Below are 23,671 nucleotides of genomic sequence, written 5' to 3' on the forward strand. Positions count from 1 at the left end.
TTTTTTTTTTAACCAAAGGGAGTCTATGGGCCCTTTGAATTTGCGAATCCCAGTCCCAGTCAGATAAATCAGGGAACGCTTTGTGAAAAAGATGCACAATGTATGCCCTGGGGTCAGCGCCTTCCGTCCCCTCCCCTATGCCAAAAACTCTCAAATTTTGTCTTCTCTGCCTATTTTCAAGATCTTCAATCTTAATTTGCATTTGTGAAATTTGAGATTCATGTTTATCTAATGTTATTTCCGAATGTGAAGCCTTCTCTTCGGTCAGAACAAACCTCTGTTGCAGTTCTTCCATCTCTTGGGAGACTGTCCCTAACTTACTCGAAAGCTCGAGCAAAGATGACTGAGTTTTACTATTGTCTTCCCTCATTTGCTGATAATGAGATTGAGCTTCCTGTTTCTGTTCGCTAAGTAGGTGCAAGATCATCCGAAATGAGGCAGTAACTTCTCCAGGCAAGTTCCAGTCTATAGATGGAGTATCTTGAGTGGGATTTGATGGTGTCGTATAGATCTGACCGGGTTGACTAATCACACCTTCGCTATCCGCTTGTAAATAACTTTGCTTGACCCCCATAGCTTGTACAGAAGGTGAAGTAGTGCGCGTTCCTAATGGAGAAGTGAAGGTTTCCACCGCTGCTGTTGCTGCTCCCGCAACTCCTATCAGTGTAGAGTTAGTTGTGAGAGATAGAGCTTTCGTTAGTTCCACTGAAGGAGTCCGTGTCTTTGTCAGCATCTTTGCACCACCTTCGTTAGCCATTCCTGAGGGACCCTGCAGGGGATCCGAAGTGACTAAGCTGCCTGATGAGCCCGGGATAGTAATTATCTCCTAGGGGCTATTCCCAGAGAGTCTCAGCACCATTGTCTTTACTCCACCTTTCGCTTGAACCCATTTCCTGATAGGGCTGTTCTCTGCTAGGGCTCTAGCTGAGGCTGCTTTTGATTTGTTAATCATTTTCTTGGCTTTGTTCTTACTTTTACCTCTCCCTTTCCTTACGCTATTAATTTTACGCTTCATCAGGTGCTTGGGAGAGTTGTTGCTTAGATCAGCATAATCACTATAGTTATCGTCTGTCTCTGAGCCTTCCACCCGCTCATCCAGATCCACCTCTCCATCAGCTGTCACCCCTCCATCTTTGCCACCTTCTATGCCTTCAAAGCTTAAATGCAAGCCGTTGTCGTGTACTGCCTGAGTCAGTCTTCGGCTGGTCTCATCCATAGCAGTCTCCACCTGTATTGTTGGAGAGTTTGGCAAAGATAGTGGGGGGATAGTTGGATTAGATTCTCCTACTTCTTTGCCTGTATTTACAGGGGCAGAAACACCAGTGATAGGAATAGCGGGGGAGGAGGGAACTGAAGCGACTATAGGGCTGGATGTCTGATCCTTGGAGGGTGCGTGTGATTGAACCCTTCCGGCATTGCACGTCTCGGAGTCACTAGTTGGTGGTAATAGAAAGATTTTGACTGGAGACTCTCCAGCACATTTGTCCGTCACCAGATTAGTAATTACGTTGGATTTGACTAGATTTAGTGGGCGAGGCAGTGGTTTAGTTAAATTTTGGCCAGTATTCTCTTGCTTACCAGCCTTCTTCTCATCCAACATTAAAGTTTCAGCCACTTTTAGGTTAGTACTTGAGGATATTGTGGGGGATAATGACTCAGTTGCCGCCAGGTTCAAGCTAGTTACTGCACCGGCACCGACCCCCGTTTGTTTGGAGGCGCGGACATTCCTCGTTTGAATTTTAGGCGCCATAGTAGCTGAAAAAGATCCTAGACTCCTAAAAAAATGTGGTATATTAACCTCCCGGAAAGAGCACTTAATCCGGAGACTCAAAAAATTCAGGTATAGCATCCAGACCTTTTTGCCCCCGTCGTACAATTTATTCGATTATTTTTTTTTTTTTTTTAGTACCTCTGTGTCACCGCTTTGCCTGTACAGCTTTGCAATAGGGGTTAGTTGCAAAGAGAAACCTCTGTCTCCACTGTTTAACCTGCTTCGACCCCCCCTGCTCCTGCTTGCATTCACTATGGGCTCCCTTTGAGCCGCACCGTTTCGCCGCTGTTTCAGCTCAGGCAGTTATTGGCAGCCAAGTCATTGTGGTCTAAATCCTAGGTGTTAGCAAGTCTTAAGCCCCCCACACAGAAAGCTGGCTGCAAGCCTCTACTCACTCTGCTCTGCGTTGCTGGGGCTCTGAAAAAGCGTTGCTGGAGTTTTAGAGCATACTTTTTAGCCTCCTCGTTGCTATGAGCTCTCCTCCTCCTCCACTGAATTGCCTCGTTTTCCACCTTTGCCTCTACCACAGCCTCTTCCACAGCAACCTCCGTTGTATCGCGTTATCAAAGTTGGTGTGGGTCCAGCGGTAGAATTTTTGTAATTCCGACATCCGCACTTTTCCCGGGAGAGCTTCACTTCCCAGCTCCGCCGCCACTCCGCTCACTCCGCATCCAACACTCTGCCTCGTTGCCTCAACGTCTGCCGTGGCGTCTATGGCGGCAGCGCTCCTCCGTAAGCCCCAAGCCGGTGCGGGAGCGGGTCGGATATGAGAGACAATGATTCTCCGACCTCCGTATTTTTCTTCAAAACTCAGCCGATGTCAGACTGAATCGGTGTCCTGCTCCAGCGGCAATGAGCAACATGACCGGTCACCTCGGCAGCCTTCACTCTGCTCGGCGAAGTCAATCCGCCATCTTGGGACCCTAAAAAACGCTATCCAAATGAAACGTGAAAATACATTTATGAAATGGCTCTTAATTACAGAATAAAGTCGAGACCATTTCACGGCAGATTATATAACTGGTTGAATGTGGAAAAGGTAAAATATTGTATCTTGGAAGTATTCAAAGAATTCTAAGAATAGTTCTACTTTAAGCAGATTGCTCTGTGCCAAAAGGGAAAAATACAAATATGGAAAAAAGTTGTCTGATCATAGAAAAAGTTAGAAGCTTGTTTTGAAAAAATGAAGGTCGAATTCAGAGTCTCTCAGAACACTGTGTGCCGACTTCAAAAGTGAGTATCATTGTTTGGAGAAAACATCAAGGGGCACATGCCTCAATGGAAATTGCATTCGCAAATGTTGCGAATCGCAAAATTCGGCCATTTGCGAACGCAATTCAAATTTTTGGGATGCATTATCATTTTTGTAATTTTCGCAATTTAGGAAATCGCAAAATTATGATTTCTTAAACTGCGATTGCATTTAAGGAATCTCAAATTAAGATTCCTTAAATGCAATGCATCAAACTTTAAAAATATGCGAATTCACAAATAAGGGGAGCAAATTACCATGAAGTTGACCTTCATGGTAATTTGTGAAAACTTTGAAAAATGCACCAAAGTGCATTTTTCAAAGTACCATTTTACACACACACATGCCCTCTGGGCATGTGTGTGTGCAAAATGTACTTATAGGCAGATTTCAGGGGTGCAACAGGGTGTCCTTTGGACACCCCTGCACCCTTGAAATTGCATTCTCAATTTGCAAATTTCTAATGGTGAATCGCAAATTAAGAATGTCTTCCCATTCATTCCTATGGGCCTTTAGGCCCAACAGAAATGGATGGGGAGGTATTCCTTAATTGCGATTCTCAATTAGAGAATCGCAATAAAGGAATTTTAAGAAATCGCTATTTTTTAAGCGATTTCTTGATGCATTGCAGTTTGCAATTCCTTAATTGCGATTCCTTATTTTTCGCAATTAAGGAACCACAAAATGCAATATTGATGCATGTGCCACCAAATCTTTTAAGCTGGTAAAGAATTTCTCTACTTCTGTAGGTGAAAGTTGGACTACTTCGTTAAGCAGATCAATAGCACATAGATGCGAAGCATCACCGTCAGCGTCAGTCGCATTAGCAATGTTCGAAGTAAATGGTACCTCTGCGCCCGTTGCTCCATGTATCTCACCTTCAGCATGTTGCATCTGTGAGATCTCAATGAATGCCGTCATCAGGATTGGTAACCGCTGGAGACAACACAGTGCATGAGCCGTTACCGGTCCAAGCAAAGTATCAACTTCCGTTGGCAGGACTGATGGGAGTGTCAGACAGATGTCCAGCACGCATTCTATTCCACATAGCAGGCATCGCAGAACAAGTAAGATGCAATCTTGCCAGATTGGTCTGAATGATAGAAACCATGTGGTATTCAAATCTCTTAAATGAGTAAGTCTTAGAATCTGTATCACTCGCTCACAACACTTCCTTGCCAGGTGGGTGTTCTCCAAGGTGATCTGGGTGTCGATGGTGACTTGACTTGCCAAATCGGAAGAAGGACCAAAATAGTATTCCTGCTACGAGTCCCAAAATGAGAGGCAGGCCGCCAAACACAGAGTACACGAAGTTTGGAAATATGCCTCGGACTGCTTCAAAGGGTGCTAACAGTCCCAATAAAAATTTCTTAAATACATGTACACTACCACTGGTATCAGACATGTTTAAGATACGACCTAACATTTCTGAGAAATGTATAGGGCAATTTGTGGATAAAAGGGCATGTATCTCTGCCGAAGTCCGAGCAACTTGCAGATCATACGTCTCTTTGGACGAGGTCAGTGGCACAGTTTTTTGTAAAAGAATGGCTTTCATTCTGCTTAAAGTATCAGTTCATGTAGAAGAGATGTTCAGTGAAGGCAATAACGGTGACTCCCCATCTTTCTTGGTTTTAGGAAACAATACTTGCATACAGCAAGTGACCCTAGCTGACACACTAACGAGATAGGGTGTTCCTGGCAACATGCCACGGCAGCTGTGATCATTCAACATAATATCACTTCCATTGGAAAGCTATCTAAAATTTGGATCAATCACTGCAACTGGAGAACCTTGCAGGTAGCAGGATAAGTTGTTCGAGGAACCATCGCAGGCCCCGTGTAAAATAATACCTTGACATATGAGAGAACCGCTTAGTGTGTTTTCACAATTTTTACCACTAAGAAACACTTCTTTACCCCCACTCCAACATCTGTGTGTATAAGGTAAATCTCAGGATGTCTTAATGTATTCTTTACCCAACCTTTCATATACGCCTGCTGGATAGGTTTTAAACAATATTGAAAATGGAAAATCGTCACAGGCAGAATGATTATATGATGTATTATACATTCTGTTGCTGGTTTCTCAGAAACAGTTAATGGTAATCTTTCCAGTTGTTCGATGCTCAGCACTGTATAGTCTGCCAAAGCAATTTGTTTATCTGTAAGGTTATATTCAGAAAATAATGACGTGGTGTTGATCAGACGCCATGGCACGTAGCCAGAATGAAGGTTTTGTAACGTCCAGCCTAAAAGCATTATAGAACGCAATTGTGACTGACCATGCTGTAACATGACCAGGTCTTATTCCATTATGTCTATGGCAGAGGATACTATGCTGTCCAAAAAATATATTCTGGATGACAGAGTCATTAACCCATTGTCAACTACAGAGAGAGATTTCTCTAAAGAATACGATCAATTCCTCGCATTCGTTCTGCAGTCTCTGCTTGCGTAATTTTCCAAGCCTCATTATAAACAGCATATATACCAGCGTATTTAAAACATTTATCAAGCGGTTTATTTGGTCCTTGTAAAAAGTCCCTTATATCAACGCCATCTATTCGTAAAGATAAGCGTTGTTTCACTTCTTTTAGTGTAGATTTCTGTAGCCACTCAAGGCACAGTTTCCCTACACTGTATGATGTGACTATCCCTGGATGTTGTCTCCGGATACATCTTGGATCTGGCCTAGTGAATGTGAACCCTTGTGTCTTATTCAGGAATCTATCTTGACAGTTATTTTTGTCTGTGGACCAGATTAACAATTTTTTTCCAATCAGGATCTGTTCTGTTGTTAATTAAAATAGTTTTTACATCGACCACCCCATCTGTAGTGTTCTTACTATCAGGTTTAGGTGTAGGTATGGATGCTTTGTTTAAACCCTTTATTTTAGCTAAGCCAAGACAAGATTAATGTTGAACAGTATAATTTAAAAACATTATTTGTTCAGGGATGATGCAGGTTCTAAATATAGCTTCTAAGCCCTGCAGCTGCCAGTCTTTGGTGCCCTAGACAGTTTTCATCCCAATGTTGCCTTTCCAAAATTCAAAGCCTAAAGTAGACAATTGAGCATAAAAGGCCACAGAATTAATTTGTTTTGTATTTGTCAGCATGCTTTTCATTCCTGTCTTATTTATATTTTTAAAATAAAATTATGCCGGATTCGAAATAAAAACCTGAAAAGTATGAAAATGTGTCATAAAATGTTTTCGAGCTACCCTTTGGTGGCGTTGGACAATGTTCCCATTGGTTATAAGTATAAACATTTCTAGGGTTTGCAGATCTATGCAAGAAATGATGACCATAGTGATTATAACAGTACATTTTTCCATAATCTGATGAACCTTCTAAGTATTCATGATTTGTAAATTTTGCAGACATTTCTAAGTCTGACATCATATTATTAACAGTCTCAAAGTCCCAATCATCAGAAAACGGTACTAGATGAAACAAAGTCACTCAAGGAAACCTTGATTTGGTGTAGAATTTTCAATAGCTCTGCAGGACAAAACATGTCATAATCAGTTCTGTCCCAAACTATACCACCAGGTATAGAAAGGGCTGTGAATTTCAGCAAGTGGATGTTCTTACTTGCTGTGTCCTTTTTTTTACTATATCTTCCATTTATCAGCATTCCCAAAGTAATTACCATAGTCAACCAAAGTAGAAGAAAAAGTACACCCATCACAATCCAAAGTTCAATCCATGGTGAAACCAGATGAGTCTTTTTCAGTTGATGAAAAAGTTATGTTGCTTGTTCTTTAAAAGTTCTTTTTGCTGGCGTCGTTTCAGGTTCACTGGGATCCTCGGAAAACGTATCAGAGTTTATCAAATACCCAGAGGCAGTTCTGTCAATTGTAGGGATTGCATCATGGTTAGTTGAAATCACTGGAACCACATGTTCACTTGTCATATTAGTATAGTCAGATGCTATTTCATTGTAGACAGGCGTTCCTTGAGGAACTGGTATTTGGGTTTCAAGAGGCACAAGTTCCATGGCTTTGTTGCATAGTCCTTTATTTCGCACTGCAGATTCTTTAAAGGTGATGAGTCTGTCAGTTTGAACCTCTTGGATAGTAGCCAGATTTGGTTGTCTGCTACATCTTTGGAGTCCACTTGCCCTACTACTTATGATTGGTAACATGATGTGGTTTTACCAGGTCTCCTTTCGTCCAGCAAGGGGCGACAGTAACACTGTTCTTGATCCGTGGATTGCTAAGACAGGTACTGGTTGTCTGGAAGAAGGCCCAAATTCCTTCTTGCCCGCGATCGTTTCTCTGACTAGATCCCCAATCTTTGGAATCCAGGCAGGCCTTGCTTGGACGGGTGGTTTCCATTCATTGGTATTTGGCTTCTGCAATGTTTTGCGTTGACTTTTTCTTGTTTCATTCAAGTCCTACAAAACAGCCAAACTTTCTTTGATATTAAAAGGTTTTTGTTCTACCTCTGAAGTGTGACGGTCAAGGTCCTGGACAATCATTCTAGTTCCAAAAAGGATTTCATATGGAGTGATTCCTCCTAGAGAACTTCTTGGCAGATTGTTAAGACTACGTTGGACACATATTAGATGTTTGACCCTCCCATCACCCAAGCCTAATACCCTAGCTGTTATAGATTGCTTTATGTCCCGTTTTTTTCTTTCCACAACCGAATTTCCCTCAGGATGGAATGGACTAGAATACCACAATGCAACACCCAGTTTGGCCATGGCCTCCTTGTAAGCCTTTGAGCTAAACGCAGGGCCCTGGTCAGAATGTAGTGTGCCGATTGCGTATATGCCGATAAAGACTAGCAAATCTTTGATAACAGTTAGAGCGTCAGCCGAGCGCTGAGGCCATATCCAAATTAATCTAAAGCACAAATCCATTGCGACCATGATATATTTATAGTTACCATCCCTCTGTAAGGGACCGCAGTGGTCCAGGTAAACACAAGCTAATGGTATGTCTGAAATTAACAGGGGCGTCTGCGCAGGACGTTTCACTGTAGAGACTTCCATCTTTTGGCAGATTTCACATTCCAAAGCATAGTTTCTGGTCTGTTTCCTCATGCGCGGCCACCAGTATCTCTGTTTTAATAATGACACTGTGGCAGAAAAACCTGCGTGTGCAGAGGCTTTTCAATTTGGAATGCTCGCTTTTGTTACTGCCTCTAAGGCAGGTACAGGAGTAACGACCATTATGCGCTTACCCTGTGCGAGGGCTGTCTCTTTTGCCTCTTCCATTTGAACCGCTGTCAGAATGTTTTCTGTAGAAGTGAATTTCATTTCATCTTGTGTGTACAAGTGTTATTTATAAGCTATTGGTATTTTTTTCTCCTTCATTAAAGGTTAAGTACATGAGTCCGCATCTTCCTGGAATGATTCGGATTACAAGGTTGCGTACGTTTACGCGTGTTTGTAAATGCGTTGTTGCCAACATGTCTGTTTGCACTGAATGCAACATTTTTGTGTGTTTATGAGTCCAATTAACTGTTTTGAAATCAGGTCTGATTAATTCGTAGAGAGGCTTAACCCTTTCTGTGTAATTTAGAATTTATGTTCTTCCGAAATTTAGGAAACCTAGAATGGACTGTAAGTTTTTCAGTGTTTTTGGAGGTTGGAGCAGCGCACACTTCAATAAAAAGTTTGCTGCCAGGCTTTTGCCTTCACTTGAAATCTCGTATCCTAGGAAAAGGACGTTGAGGTGGGCAATTCTTGATTTTTTAAAATTGAATTTATACCCTTTGGAGGTGAAGCCCAGTATAATGGTGTTCACTCTGTTCAAGTGCCTATCCAAGTCATCGTCTGTCAGATAGATGTCATCTACATATGATGGAGCTTCGTCATCATACGTTTGTAGTAACTCTGTTACTCTAGCTGAAAATAACCTTGGACTATTTTTTTAATCCCTGGGAGAGACGACAGAAGTGACAGGGTGTCCCTATAATTGAGAAAGCTGTCAAGTACCTACTTTCGGGTGCGATATTTTGACAGAAAATAAACGTTAGAAATGACCCAATGTGGTTTTATTTTTTTTACGCACATTTTTATTCATTAATGCGGCACTGTGTGCATTTTGTACCACAAAAGTTTTGCAACAAGACTTTAAATGTCTGTAATCCAAAACTAGATGACATGAATGGTCTGGGTTGGAGACAGGAAACAAAGGATTGTTCATGGACGAGGTGCATCACCCCTTGGTATTCAAGTTAATCTAATATCTCCCTGACCTGTTTCTTAGCTTCTTGCTTAACTGGATACTGCCTTTGCACAGTTGGTTGAGTTTTCAATTCGTATTTTATAGTGAGGAGAATCCTCATGCAATCCTACATGATTTTTGTATAATGCACGAGCCTAGGCTACTGCCCATTTCCTGGCATAGGTATATTTTTTATGAATTGAATTATGATTGGAGAAGGCTGGCATAATGATGTCTTCGCCATGTGGGCACTCCCTGACAAATTCAGGTGCCGAGCTTTTTCAGCTAGAAAAATGTCATAACCTTTAGAGAGCTTCTCCCAAAAGAGTGCTCCTATTTTTCTAGTTATGTCCCCCTCCATCCATAGTGTTACTTCATATAACTTGTGTGGGAACCTAACCCTGGTATCAGCAGTTTCAACTTGGATGTATTCCTTTAAGATCTTGCGAGCTACGGTTACTTCTGCTGCCCTGTCCAGCATTGTCTGAACCCACTCCCTGTTTTTGAGTTGTGTCCTCAAGATCCTCAGCACGTCTGATTGTTAGACCTGCTACCTTTTTTTTGGTGAATTGGGTTTTCTAATTTTTTGGAACTTGTTGACCGTCTTTGGACTTCATGCGTTCTTCCTTTAGTTCTGACCGTCCTCTTCTTTCCAATTTCTGTGAGGAAGTCTGAAAGGTACGAGGGGAACGTGCTATCTGTATCTTGATATCTATCAGGTTTTCTCAAATTATCCCTATTCCTGAGGTTATACCTCCTTTCAGAGGGCTCCTTTTGAGGAGACTTACCCCTGGAATGAGAACACTTCTCTTCAGAAGTTTGTTTAGTGTTCTCCCACCGTTTTTAATAAAGATCTATTCAGGACGTTCAGTCAGTTGGGGTCTCACTGGTTTACCACCCAAACTGTCTCTACCTAGTTCTTCATAGGATTTTTCAATTATTCTTGTGGTTGCTCAGTTATATCAAATTCTCTTCACTTTTGGTGGATCCCCACAGAAGCTGCTTCACCTTTAATATTAGCTAATATTATTGCTGAGACCTGTTTGAAATCCTCCAGTAGCTTCATACCTAAATTTAAAGCAGGCTCTGCCCCGTATTCATTGTGAATCTGTTTCAGGTATTACTGTCATAGACGGAACACCATGTGTTTTAGTGTAGATTGCAGCAGAGACTGTTCCCCAAGTGTCGCAGTCCTCTAGGTGTGGTGCGATCCCCATTGGTAAACAGATTGTTAGAATCCTGTGTTTATCACGAGGGGAAGTATCAGGAAATACTTCATTGATTTTAGTATTTTTTTTAGCTATCCAGAATCAAATTTGTTCCCATTTTGCAGGTAATTTAACAATGACTCATTGTATAGTCTGTGGTGGATGTTTATTTGTGTTCATTATGTAAGGGGTGAATTGTGGAATCCTTATAGGAGGTTGAACTTTTAGAGTACGCATGACATATTGAACCAATTGTCTATGTATTTTGATTAGTTGTTTTAGTTGAACTAATAGTTCTCCGCTTGACATTTCTTCAATGGCAGGATGTGGTGTGTAGCTGGCTAATACCGGCCATGTTGCTCCTGGTCTGCCTAGTGGACCGAGCCTGGGAATGTGATTTTGATATTGTAGGGCGCCTTTAAACCAGAGCGCATGCTCTTGGTATGATAGTGGAATTTTAATATCCTCGAAAGGAATGTATTCTGTTGGATGTTCCTCTTCTTTGTAGAAGTGAAACACATGTGTTACTGGATTTGCTTCAGGGAAGATAATCCATGTATAGAATACATCTGTCTGTCGATATTCGTGCGCCTCTATGACAAAAATTACCCTACCACCTCTTGATGATAGGCCATTTGTTATAAGTTGTATAGTGATGGTTTTCCCCCATATTTTCTGGGATGATTTTTGCATCCCTGTCAGCGTCATTAAAGCCTGTAATGTCAAGACCTGGTAGGGCTTCTTCTGCTGCAGCTCCACCAGTTGCGTTGTTGTCACCGTTAATCGACATTGTTTAATGAAAGTTGCAGAGCAAATTTCAAGGAAACCAAGATAAGGTGCACAATATTTTGGAACACTGTATCCTTTAATTTTGAACAAAACCATCAACTAATACACAGGATTTTCATCCTACTCAGTTATGGCAGATATGTGTATCCTTTTACCCAATCCAGACATCTATTCCAGTATTTTACGGGAAAAAGGGGTCTCTGTGAAAAGCATGACTGAGTTACTTTAGTATCTAGCGTTAAATTAGTGCCTTACCAAACGTTGGGCGCCATGTAGTGTAGTTCCTGCATTCCCAATAGGCTCTACGCATTGGAATAATATATCCTATAGATTAGACAAGGGACTGAGGTTGACTAGGTCTCTATTGAATATATTAAACATAATAGTGAATACCAGCTAGCACAGAGGTCACTAGAAACTTTCTCGAATTCACAAGAGGGATTGGTTTCTGACAATCACATAAACATGACAACTTTGTTTCCCAAGAATAAGAAATCCATCTCTAGAGTCGGGGAAACAATAGATAAGTATTCCACTCAGTCAAACGAGCATGCTTCGTTTCGCCAGAGTTGCAGAGAAATAGAGAGAGGGACGTTTTCAATAAAATGATTTATTGAACAGTCTTCTTCCTCATGCAAAAGAAATGAACTGCTATAATCGTAATACAGGCTGCAAAGTATAATGCGTACAGCAAGAACAATATCATAAAATAATACTGTAAGAGCATTGTATGGTTTCTAAGCCATAAAAATACATGCATAAATAACAATGATTAAACGGGTGCTTCTAAAATACGCCTACCCCGGTGTACCTAACCTAAGTCTAGTACGAGGGAAGAAGTAAGTATTGTGTAGCCTAGGTTTAGTTTTCTTTGCCAAGAATCTGTCCAAGATTTCTCTTAGGTTCTAATCAGCTCCATACCTTAGTTTATAATGAATGAGGTCTGGTCTCTCTGTCTCGGGACTCAATTTCCCAACACCCCGCAAGGGGAGCTTGGAAACACTGGAGCTGGATTCTCGCAGAGAGAAAGCCAGCCTCTCGATCTGTGCATCAGCTGGAGTGTTGGCTTCCTTCGGCACTTGCTGTAGCGAGCTGCGTCGGGCAAGTAGATAGTCGAACTGCTCCGAACCACCGTGTCTGGCTGGAGCAAGTGAAGCTATATTTATACCTTGAAGGTGTATAGTTTGACGTAAAGTCAGACATGATAACGTCAGGAAAGAACCCCTAGGGAATAGTAGTTCTTTGCAAAGTACATGAGTTCTTGGACAAATCAATATTCAGTCAAGGGAAGGTCCCTGACTGCTTAAGCCTATTTTCCAAGGAATTGTTGTGACGTTTGGTACGGGTGGAAGTAGCAATGCCTGTACTAGGTCTGCATGGGCTATGTCTAAATAAGGGGATGATTTCTATGCCTATATTAGGGCAATGTGAATTGTACCTATATAAGGCATAAATCTGGAAAATTTGCTCGGAGCCTAAAACGCCACACAACAGTCTTCTATTCACTCTGACCCCGTTTACATTCCAAGATATGATCTTTATTTTATTTCTGCCCAGAGGTTTAGTCATTTAGTCTTAATCTTTCTCCCTCATCCACCTCATCCACCTTCCAGAGCTTACTAATCCTACTGTGAACCTGGTCACTTTTATATTTTGCATATGGGACAATTTTTTCAATTTGTTTCCCCGATGCTCCCCACCTACAAAAAGAAGAAAACTGTGCCCTTGAAATATAAGCATACACCCCCCCCCCTAACACCACCCTCCCTCCCTGGAGAGCCCGCCCTGGTATCATAGGACTAAATGTTGTCCTATTTTGAGCACCATTGTCCTGAGGTTTTGTTTATTTACACTATAGATGACTCCCTGTTCTGTGCTTTGATTTGTTCTAATGGCTTTTCCACTTCATTCGGGTCCCTGATGTTGTGTGTCTGATTGTTCCACATGATCCTAAGTGCAGCTGGGAACTTCATTTGGACTGTTGCACCCAGTGAGCTGAGGTCCTGCATGTCTTTTCCCTTCTCCCACTGTCTGTCCTGTGTGGCTTGTGACAGAATTTTAAAGCTGTAATCAGCCTTTAGGGCGTCACTCAAAATGTTTTCTTTCAATGTGTAAGTTTTGAAATTCACAAGAATTTTCCGAGCATTTTTCCTCATTCTAGCTAAACTGAAGGGGTCTCTGTGTACCCTTTGGATATCTTCCTCCGAGGTTTTTTAATCTAATCCAGGAATAAAATTAATCAATAGTTTCACCAAAAAGCTCCTTATGTTTTGCCCTTCCAAGCCTTCCGGGAAATTCAGTATTCGCAAATGAGTTCGCCTTGAGTTATTTTCCAGTATTTCGATTTTTCTCTAAGATCCTTTTTGTTTATTCTCATTTTATGAATATCCTCTTGGCAATTGTTCACTTCTTCCCGGTTTGTTCCATTGTGTTTTCCATTTCTGACACTCGGTTCATTAAAGAGTGGACCTTTGACTCAAGTGCTTCACATGTGGTCTGAATTTTTTCTTGATTTTTTTCGGATCTTGCAAAATTGGTTCTCATTTCCGCAATTAGTGTTTTTAACAAGTTGTCTGCACCATTTTGTATTGATCGCTCTGAATTATTCTCCTGGGAATCTGTACCTAGACCACCAAGGAGAAGGGGACCGAGGAGACCATGGTGGCCGGATAAGATACCCGGTCGTGAGCTCCGTTCGACCGAAGTATGGAACATGCTTAGAAAGGACCTCTGCGGTAGCAAATTTTAATATCCTTTTACCGGAATGGTATTTGGCAATTCTTAAAGGGAATACAGCGTGCATGGAAAGATAAACGTACCGGTGTTCCTGCAACACATGCAAGAGAATCCGATCCTGAGTCACCGATCCCAGTGCGGTTTTGGAGTGTGAGGGAGACTATGCGAGGCGCGAATCTCCAATCCAACAAAGACCTGCTTTCCCTGGGGAGACATGGGGGCGGAAGCTACGGAGAGACTGCTTAGCAGTCGGAAAGCAACAGTCTGGGTAGCTTTCAGAGGCCCCACCGGTAAAGTTTGGACCTAATCTTCCCCGAAAAGCACAGGTCTGGATAAGAAGGCAGAAATCCAAAGAAATCCTTCCTCCAGGTGCATGAAACCGGTGAGAGGCAGAGGGAGGTGAAAAACTGGGCTAGCATTAACCATTAATACTTCCACAAGAATTCAAGTGGAGAATTATATGCTGCATACAGAAAGAAACTCAGCGTTATTGCAAACTCAAAAAAGTCCTTTAAAAAAAGAGTCCCCTGACCTAACATTAAAGCATGGATTTTCTTAGGCTTTAAGAAATAGACCTTTTGAAGCTGAGATTGTGGAAAAAGCAAGTCAGAGTACATCAGGAGAAGTTTGGAGATGCCAGTCCTGCAATATTAACAATAAAACATAACAGGAAGGGGGAAATATATAAAGCTCAAAAGAGGAGGGTAAACAGTGTGATTATATCCACTAGTTCTCCTAAAGCTGTCGAAGTGGATCATGCTAAACGAGGGGTAAAAATAAAAGTGACCCATCTCTATGATAAAACTACCCCACAGCTCTCTAAACCCAGGAGAAGAAGGTAGTACCAGGGGTTAACAAACATGTAATCTGTAAAAGCAACGGCTGTTGGAGGAGCTAAATCGATGCAAAATCGGTTTCATGTACTAGCGGCAGAAAACCTTGAGAATGGAGGGGTAGGACCTCGAGAAGTCCTCCAAGGTGGTTTAGGTACAGATGTCCAAGGTAAATGCCTGATAATTTTGAAAACATTGAGTAAAGCCAGCACACCCTGATCATTATCTGATTGGAAATTAGATAAATCAATACATAGTAACAGTTGTTCCCATTACAAAACAACAAAAAATGGATTAACATTTTAATTAAAGTAACTCGGCCTATAATGAACATAGGCAAACATCTCAAGGCCTCAAATATTGTCTTTACTTTATCCATCACATCATAACTTAGGTATCTAATTGGGTGTGTCTGCTCCCACTGGTCTCTACGCACAAAAGGAAGCTCCTCAGTAGGAACACTGATGGAGATGCCCCTTTTTGCAGGGTTAGATAAATAATATTAAATCCACATTTGTAAAGCGCACAATCACCCGCAAGGGTCTCTAGGCGCTGGGGGCCGTCGGGAAGATTAAGCAAGCTATTGCCCAGAGTCACATGGCGCTGGGCTAATCTGCCGCCGGTGCCGGGGATCGAACCGTGATCCCCAGATTCCGGAGTCAGTCGCCCTGGCCGCGGCGCCATACCGTATTCAGATTTCCAGATTCATGCCCTTATATAGGTACAATTCACGTTGCCCTTAGTTAGGCACAGAAATCCACCCTTATTTAGGCATTGCACATGCTAACCAAATACAGGCATGGTCAATGACATCCGTTCATCTTGATCACAACGAGTTCTTGGAAAAACAGACTCTTAGGCCTTTAGGACTTCCCCTTGCCTAGATATTTATTTCTCCAAGAACTCATTTATTATGCATGAACATCTATTCCTTATGGGTTCATTCATGATGTTCCTATGCCCGACTTGTATGTCAATACCAGCATTCCTAAATACCTTCAAGGTATAAATATACCTTCACTTGCTATGAGAAACCACAGTGCGGTTCAGCTACCTACCACAGCAAGTCCAGAAGGAGGTCAAATTCCCAAATGACGCACTGACCAGACGCTGTCATCCTCCTCGCCGAGAATCCAGCTCCAGTGTTTCTGACTCCCCTTGCAGGGTGTTAGAGATCGAGTCCCGGGAAAGAGATACCAAACTCTCTCATTCTAAGGTATGGAGCAGACTAAAACCTAGAGAAACTCTTGGCAACTCTTGGCAATACTAAACTATAGCTAAACAGCACCTACTTCTTCCCTCGTACTATACTTAGGTTAGGTACACTGGGGTAGGAATATTTTAGAAGTACCATTTGAGTATTTTAGCCTGTGTTATTTATGTATGTATTTTTTTATATGTCATAGCTACAGATCATGCTATTGCAGTATTGTTTTATCTTACTGCTAGCGCTGTATATATTATACTTCACATTTTATCTGTCGATTGCAGCAGTTCATATCTCTTGAATGAGAAACAATACTATTCAATAAACTCTTTTATTGAAATGCCCGTCTCTATTTCTGTGCAACTCTGTAGAAACAAAGCATGCACGATTGACTGAGTGAAACTGTTATCTATTGTTTCCGCGATTCTGAGACTGTTCTGATTCTAAAGGTAAACAAAGTTGTCATGTTTATGCGGTTGTCAAAAACGAATCCCTTTTTGTTCATTCGAGGAGTTTCTAGGGACCTCTGAGTTAGCTGGCACACACAAATAATTAAGTTTATAGTACTCGATAGAGACATACTGACTTCAGTCCTATGTCAAAACTATAGTGTTTATTATTCCAATGCGCAGAGCCTATCAGGGATAAAGGAACTACACTACGCTCTGATACTGCAGACGACTTTGTGTACTGAAAGCACTGCAGAGGGCACCACCGCACACCACACAGCAACCCTGGTCTCACTGATGATGCCACCCAATGCCGATACTGAGCCGCTGCTTGCACCACAACCTGTGGACACTAAACTTCATACCACCTTGCTTTATGATGCTGCCTTGGTATCCCTGACAATGGGACTCCATGCTGACATCACTGCCTCTGCTTGGTGGTGCGAGGGCACCGCTCATAAGTTACATCATGCACAGTCTTCAGCTTGCACCACAGCCTTGTCCTACCAATGCCGGCGGCCAACGACAGCAACTTAGCAATGACGATGATGCTACTTGCACCGTGACCTGTAGCACTGCGATAAGTACCACATCACTTTGCACTGCAGCTCTGGTCTCACCGATGCGCTGGATCACCATCAGTGAGTTGGTGTCTGCATCATTACTTCAGGGCACCAAACATGGCAATGCTGCACTTTGCACTGCAACGCCGACACCTGCCGATGCCGGCGCACCCGACTTCAACAGTGATGAGTTTGATCAGCATCGCATGTGACTTCAAGGGCCTGACGACTTCTGCATTGAGAGGTCACTGACGCCTTGCATTTCTAAATGTACTGTTTAGGGGGTCTTTCCGACACCATGGCTGGCCCACAATGCTGCGGTCACCCAAAACTGTTTGGATTTGTTGTTCACAACACCTTGATAGCAACAGAAAGAGCTATCTACTTCAAGGAACTGTATTTCAAGTCTACTTTGATTACTGACGATTTCTGAGCACAGTATGGTGTTTTTTATCATTTTTGGTCTATTTTGGATACATAAAAATATTGGATATTATTCTAAACTGGTGTGATGTCTTTTTGTAGTGTCTTCACTGTACTACTGTTGGTTATGTGCAAATGCTTTACATACTGCCTCTACAATAAGCCTGACTGCTCGTACCAAGCTACCAAGGGGGTGAGGAGGGGTTCTTTTAGAAGTGTAACTCCCTTACCCTGACTAGAAGGAAGGGTCCTTACTTGGACAAAGGTACAAACCCTTACCAACTAGAGACCCCATTTCTAACAAGCATTAAACTACATTTGCAATTTGCTGTGGTTGATCTTGTAACCCCTGATTAACATAAGCTCATTAAAGCTATCAAGTTCTTTTTTTTTAAATTAGCTTGGTCTGCATCCAGATAAAAAAAGAAAAACTTCCTCAAAGAGCTTTAGTTTGGAATCATAATTTTGGAAATAATAGCCAATAATTCAATAAAAAAGGCAAATAAACGTATAAAATCAGACACACTTTGATGCGTTCCACATGATTGCCCTATGTTACTAGAATTAATTATGATTGTGACTACCACACCTGAATAAACATTCTTGAGAAGGCTTATATATTTTATATGCAACCCAAACTTCCTTAAACTTTTAAATATTGCCGGCCAATCAACTAGGTCCAAAGCTTTTTCTTCATCGACCATTATTATGGCAGCTTTGCTATTATTAACTAAAAAGTAGTCTATAGCGTGGATCAAATAATTACTATTAACTACCATAGACTTCTTTCGGCAGCAAGCCATTTTGATGCCAATAGATAATATTTTCAGGGCAATAGCTGCCAGACAATTATTTAAAATCTTCCTAAAATGTTTACATATAACAAACTAATAGGCTCTTACAAATAAGGATTAAGAGCCAATGTGTCTTTCTTCAACAAATGTAATACAAGAGATTGAATGAAAGATGAAGAGATCGGACCACCTGGAATTAACTAATTAAAAACTTTTCACAGTATAACTTGAAGAAGCATAGCAAATTCTTTCTAAACCTCATTGGGAATACCATCTGGCTCTGCTGCCTTGGAGTTAGCCATAGAGGCCAAAGCTGTCCTAAATTCCTCTTCTGACATTGGATTAATTAGGCTGTCCTGCTGTTAACTGAGGAAATTATATTTTATTGAAAAAAGAATCCTCTGGAGCCTCAGACATTGTAAAATAGTGCTTAAATAATATTTTCTGAATATCTTTATTGTTCCCAGTAGCACTGTTAGTATTGGAATCTATCAAGTCTGATATCAGATTTGCATTGACCCTAGAATTACCTGACCAAGCCAAAACACGGCCAAAATGCTCACTTTTCTTCTAAGATTACTGTCTTATTTTTACTATCTCCTCTGCAAGAAAAAAAAACTAAACATGTCTTTTGCCAAATTTCAAAGATATGCTAAGAAACATAGATGATGAAATTAGACAGCCCTTGAACTCGCTCTGTATTTTGGCCAACGTTCCCTCAATCAAGGTCCCGCGGTTCCTCTTTGAGTTTGCTTTACAGATGGTAACCTGATAACCTGACCATGTTTTGCAAATATGTAATAGAAGCAAGTCTAAAAAAAATCCTCAATAAAAGTAAGGATATCAATTTTCCAATTATCAAACAATAACAAGGAGCCATAAAAATCCAGTATGTTTAGTATGAATGGGGTTATTGTCCACTTGGAGGGAGATCACAGAGTTACCCAAGAAGCTATTTCTAATAGTTTGTGAATCGAGTCTACAAAAATTAGTCAAGATGAAAACAAAACAAAATCTATGATTCAGACTTAAAGCATTTAGAATATCTATGTGTTATATGTTTGCTATATTGGAAAGTCTTAGACTTGTAAATGTGCTACATAATAGAGAAGGATAAAAAGGAATTTAAGGAGAGTTACGGGTGACATGCACCCACCCTGGAACGAGTCAGCCCATTTCTATTCTCAAACTTCATTTCCAAAGTTCCTACTGCCATAAAGGACCTAAGTCACTAATTAATCAAACTCAGAGCCGGTGTAAGACCAGCAGCAAACTTGGTTAACCTCTTGGGCAACCACTGATACCACAATGCCATAGAAAATAATGGTGGTAAGTAATTTACCATAACGCTTAGAGGTATAGATATTTTAGCTGTCTTTTCCTTTCCTTTTTCTTGTTGTTAGATATGTATGCATTTTATACCACTGATTATGAATATACAATTTGTTAAATTAGTATGTGAATGTGTTCTTCTCAATTTAAGAGGGTTCTAGAAACTAATACATTAAATTGTTTTCAAAGTTTGATACACTTTGTTTTAATTGCATGAGTCCAGTTGTACTAGTATGTTCACAATCTCATGAACACTTAAATAACTGATACATTTAATGTATTTTGTACTGCAATTACTTATTGTTTAATGAATGAGTAGTTTTCTTATGTATAACTGATTAACATTATGTTCTGTTTTATATGTTTATCTCAATGTGCTCTTCTTAATTTAGAAGAGTTCTATGAAATAATATAAATAATTGTTTTTTAAAGTCTGATACATGTTTGAACTGCATAATACAAGTTGTACCAGTATTTTAACTTCCTCATGGGTGCCAAAATAACAGATTAATCTAATGTATTTTGAGTTGTGACTGATTACTGTTTAATGAATGGGTCATTTTCAAATATATAATTTAGAACATTGCAATACAGTGATACTACTAGGGTTGACTCTCAAAGACAGAATAAGTTGGTTTTCATTGTCTGTGAATATCATGTGTACTTCAATGGGAAGTTGAGCGCAATCATGGAACTTGACAAAAGCCGAAACACATTGTTTTTTTTAGCACAAATAAATCAGTGTATTCTTCTGGTGTGCTGCCTCCCTCTTCTGTCACTTTACTCACATGGCAATTTGAACCGTTCTCTGAAGTTTCATGGAGGCTATGAACTGTTGCAGGCCCTTGCATCATTAGGCTGTAGGCAGCACAATTGTGGCAACATTGGTAAAATAAACAATAAAAGACATGTGTGTATACATTACTGTAAAATCAACTGTTATCAAAATATATCTATACTAATTGTAATTAATACTACATAAAACTTTTAATAATCATTTTCTAAATTAAACTTAAGAAAACAGGTATTTATTTGCAGATTTAATGTATGATTTCTATTTTGTTTCCCAATTTAAATAAATATACATTAAACTAATTTTATATCAGAATATATTTTTCCACTTTTTTTTACTTAAATAACTTTTTTCACTTTACTCTATACTTAACAAGAGGGAGATTCAACAGGCAAGGTAGAGATCTCCCTATGGTAAAAGTGTAAAGGATTTTTTTTAAAAAAGGTACTAAAGGCAATAACATATTTTTAAGTTAAATATTAATGTAAAATATTGTTGTGTAGTTATACACAGCCCCCTTCCCTAAAATAAATGATAAAGAAAATAAACCTCTGCAAGAAGCCGAAGGCCAGGCCCCCCTTCAACACCAATCTACAAACGCAACTCCTCGCACAGAGGTAGTTAAGTAACGAAGTTCCTTCAAATGTTGAGGCCCTTTCGGGGCCAATAAACCATATTGCTACCTTCAGTACGTCCCAGACAGTGAGATTACTGCGAGGACTTGGAAGCCTTGGCCCTTTTCCTTACCATTGTGAAAACGTTCCTCCTGGTGCACTTCATGTTGGGGGATGAATTCCACTTTACCATTGAGGGCCTCAGGACTAAAGGGCACTACTTACCCGAACCAGTAGTGCGCCAGGAGTCATGTTTGCAGAATGGTGGAGAAAGGGGCCTGGTCTCTGACAAGCACTCAGAAATCCATCTGTGAGGGTCTCACTGGAAGTAACAGGAGGGGTAGTTTGCCCCTAGAGACCCTCTTCCACCAACTAGTAGTGCACCAGGAGGTACATTTGAAGAGTGGTAGAGAAAGGGGGCATGGCCACCAAACACCTCTCAGCAAACCCACTGGAGCCAAGGGAACTTCATCCCCCCTACTAGAAGTGTGCCTGGAGGTGTGTTTGTACAGTAGTGAAGAAAGTTGGCTCGGGATCTGACAACATCTCAGCAATCCTGCTGTGTGTAACCTACTCTGAGGTAACAGGAGGGGCAGTTTGCCAACTACCCTTGGCCAACTACCCTTCTTGTTATCTCCCGTAAGTCCCAGAAAGCAGGATTGGTAAGAGGTCTTCGGAGACCATGTCTCCTTTCTGAAACACTCTGTAAAAGTGGCTTGTGCTACACTACTAGTTGGGTATGAAGTCCACTTTACTCCTGAGAAACCTCGGGGGCTAAGACACCCTCCTGGTACTTCCTTCCTGAGAGCTGGTCAGAGGACCAGTCTTCTTTCTTCACTACTCTGCAATGATGATTACTAGTTGAAAACCATTGACATTCACTGAAAAAAACAAAGATTACAGAGACATTATAGTTAGGAATTCTTTTTTTGAAAACCTTAGAAATTCACTGAAAAAACAAAGGTTACAGGGACATTATGGTTAGGCTGACATTTCACTTGTATAAAACCAGAGAAATTCAGCAGTTATAGTTAGCTTAGCTGAGCAAAATACACCTGAACGTAATAGGTAATCTCCTTACACAGGCCTTACACAATGATTCAGTTTTTAGGAAAAAGGTTATGAAGCACGGAGGAGAGTCTTCAATGCTTCTGCTTTAAAACCACGCTATCACATGTGACTTAAATTGCATCATCACAATGGTGCATAAGTATTTACTGTATTCACTGTTCAAGTGTGGTCGCTTCAACACAAGTTATTTAAAGACTGACCTGTTTTATCAATAATTAAGAGATTTTGTTCTTAGCGTTCTTACCATAATTGATGCATAGTGGTAGAGAAAGGGGGCGGGACCACAAAACACCTCTCAGCAAATCCTCTACTGCGAATGGTTTAGACTCACTATTTATGTTAGGCACTATTCCAGTGCCACATTGAGAGTTTATCTTCTGACAGCAGAACTAGATAAGTAGGTATTGTCTGATAATGGGTAAGTCTGTGAATAGTACATACCTGATGAGGTGAATTTGAAGAATTTAGAAAACATCTCAGTAATGGTATCATCAAAAAATTCAGAATCTCGCATGAAAAATGTCTCCAGGACCTTTCTTGGATCAAAATACTTCTCATGGAGTTCCTTCAGGGTCAAAGTAGAAGCCATTTCTCCGGTGAGACCTTCGCCAACTTTGAGCCTTTGCTACTTGCACCCATGCAATATAGCTTGAAATCTAACTTTTAAATTAGCTTCTTATGCAAACATCATTTTACTTTACCCTGAGGAACAATGATCCTCAGCTGCCTTTAAATGTTTAGTTTGTGACTGATTGCTAGTTTCTACTGTTTGAAAGTATGACACTTTGAAGCATGAGCAACTCTTTACACAACCTGAATACATGTCCACAAACTAATACAATCCAAAGGCTTTCATTTTTACAAGACTTTAAACATATACAGTTAGCACCACAGTCCAGACTGACAAATGTTTCGCAGGTCCAAGAATGTCAGTTTTTCATTGAGAGTGGCAAATTAAATCCACTAGCACCATCAGATCGTGCATAATCAGCATCATCTCTTATGCCGACAACATCCAGCTCATCCTTTTACTGACAGAAATCCCCTCCACCATCACAGTCAACTTCCACAGATGTGGGATGAACGTCACTGACTGGATAAAGTACAACTGTCTCAAGCTCAGCTCAGACAAGACAGTACTCATCTTTGGAAACAACACCTCCACATTGAAAAAAGCATGGTGGCCTGCTGAGGTCCTCCGACCTCTCTTCTAAAATCCACACCCTCCACCTTATCATCATCTTGGACAGTAAGCGCTGTATAAAGAAACAGATAAATGCAGTCTCATCTACCTTCTTCCACACCATACACATGCTCACAAGAATTTTAGGTGGAGCCCAATCAACCCACAAAGGTCTGTCACAGAGGCCTGTTTCCAGCAGGCTGGTCTAAGAGACCACATTGTAGGAATCACTGCATGCTTCCTGAAGAGACTATAGACATTACAAAACTTAGGGACTCATTTATGCATTTTTGCCGTAGGCAGCACAGCAGGCATTCTTGCTGTGCTGCTCTACGATAAAAGAAAAGGGCATGAATGCGCTGTATCAATGAGCTATGGTGCATTCCTGTCCTTTTCCCCTGTGCTAGCGTACAATTGGCTGCTATGCTCCTATGCAGGCACCTTTTAAACATGGTGAAAGGGTGCCT

The 23,671-nt window shown here is 40.9% G+C and overlaps 1 pseudogene; it reads right to left on the reverse strand.

Moving 5' to 3' along the window:
• LOC144752088 (nicotinamide N-methyltransferase-like) overlaps window positions 1-22,622 on the reverse strand; it is a 54,572-nt pseudogene extending 31,950 nt beyond the window's left edge.
• Between the last annotated feature and the right edge of the window lie 1,049 nt (window positions 22,623-23,671).

This window comes from Lissotriton helveticus, chromosome 4_2 (genome assembly GCF_964261635.1).
Source record: "Lissotriton helveticus chromosome 4_2, aLisHel1.1, whole genome shotgun sequence".
Lineage (NCBI taxonomy): Eukaryota > Metazoa > Chordata > Amphibia > Caudata > Salamandridae > Lissotriton > Lissotriton helveticus.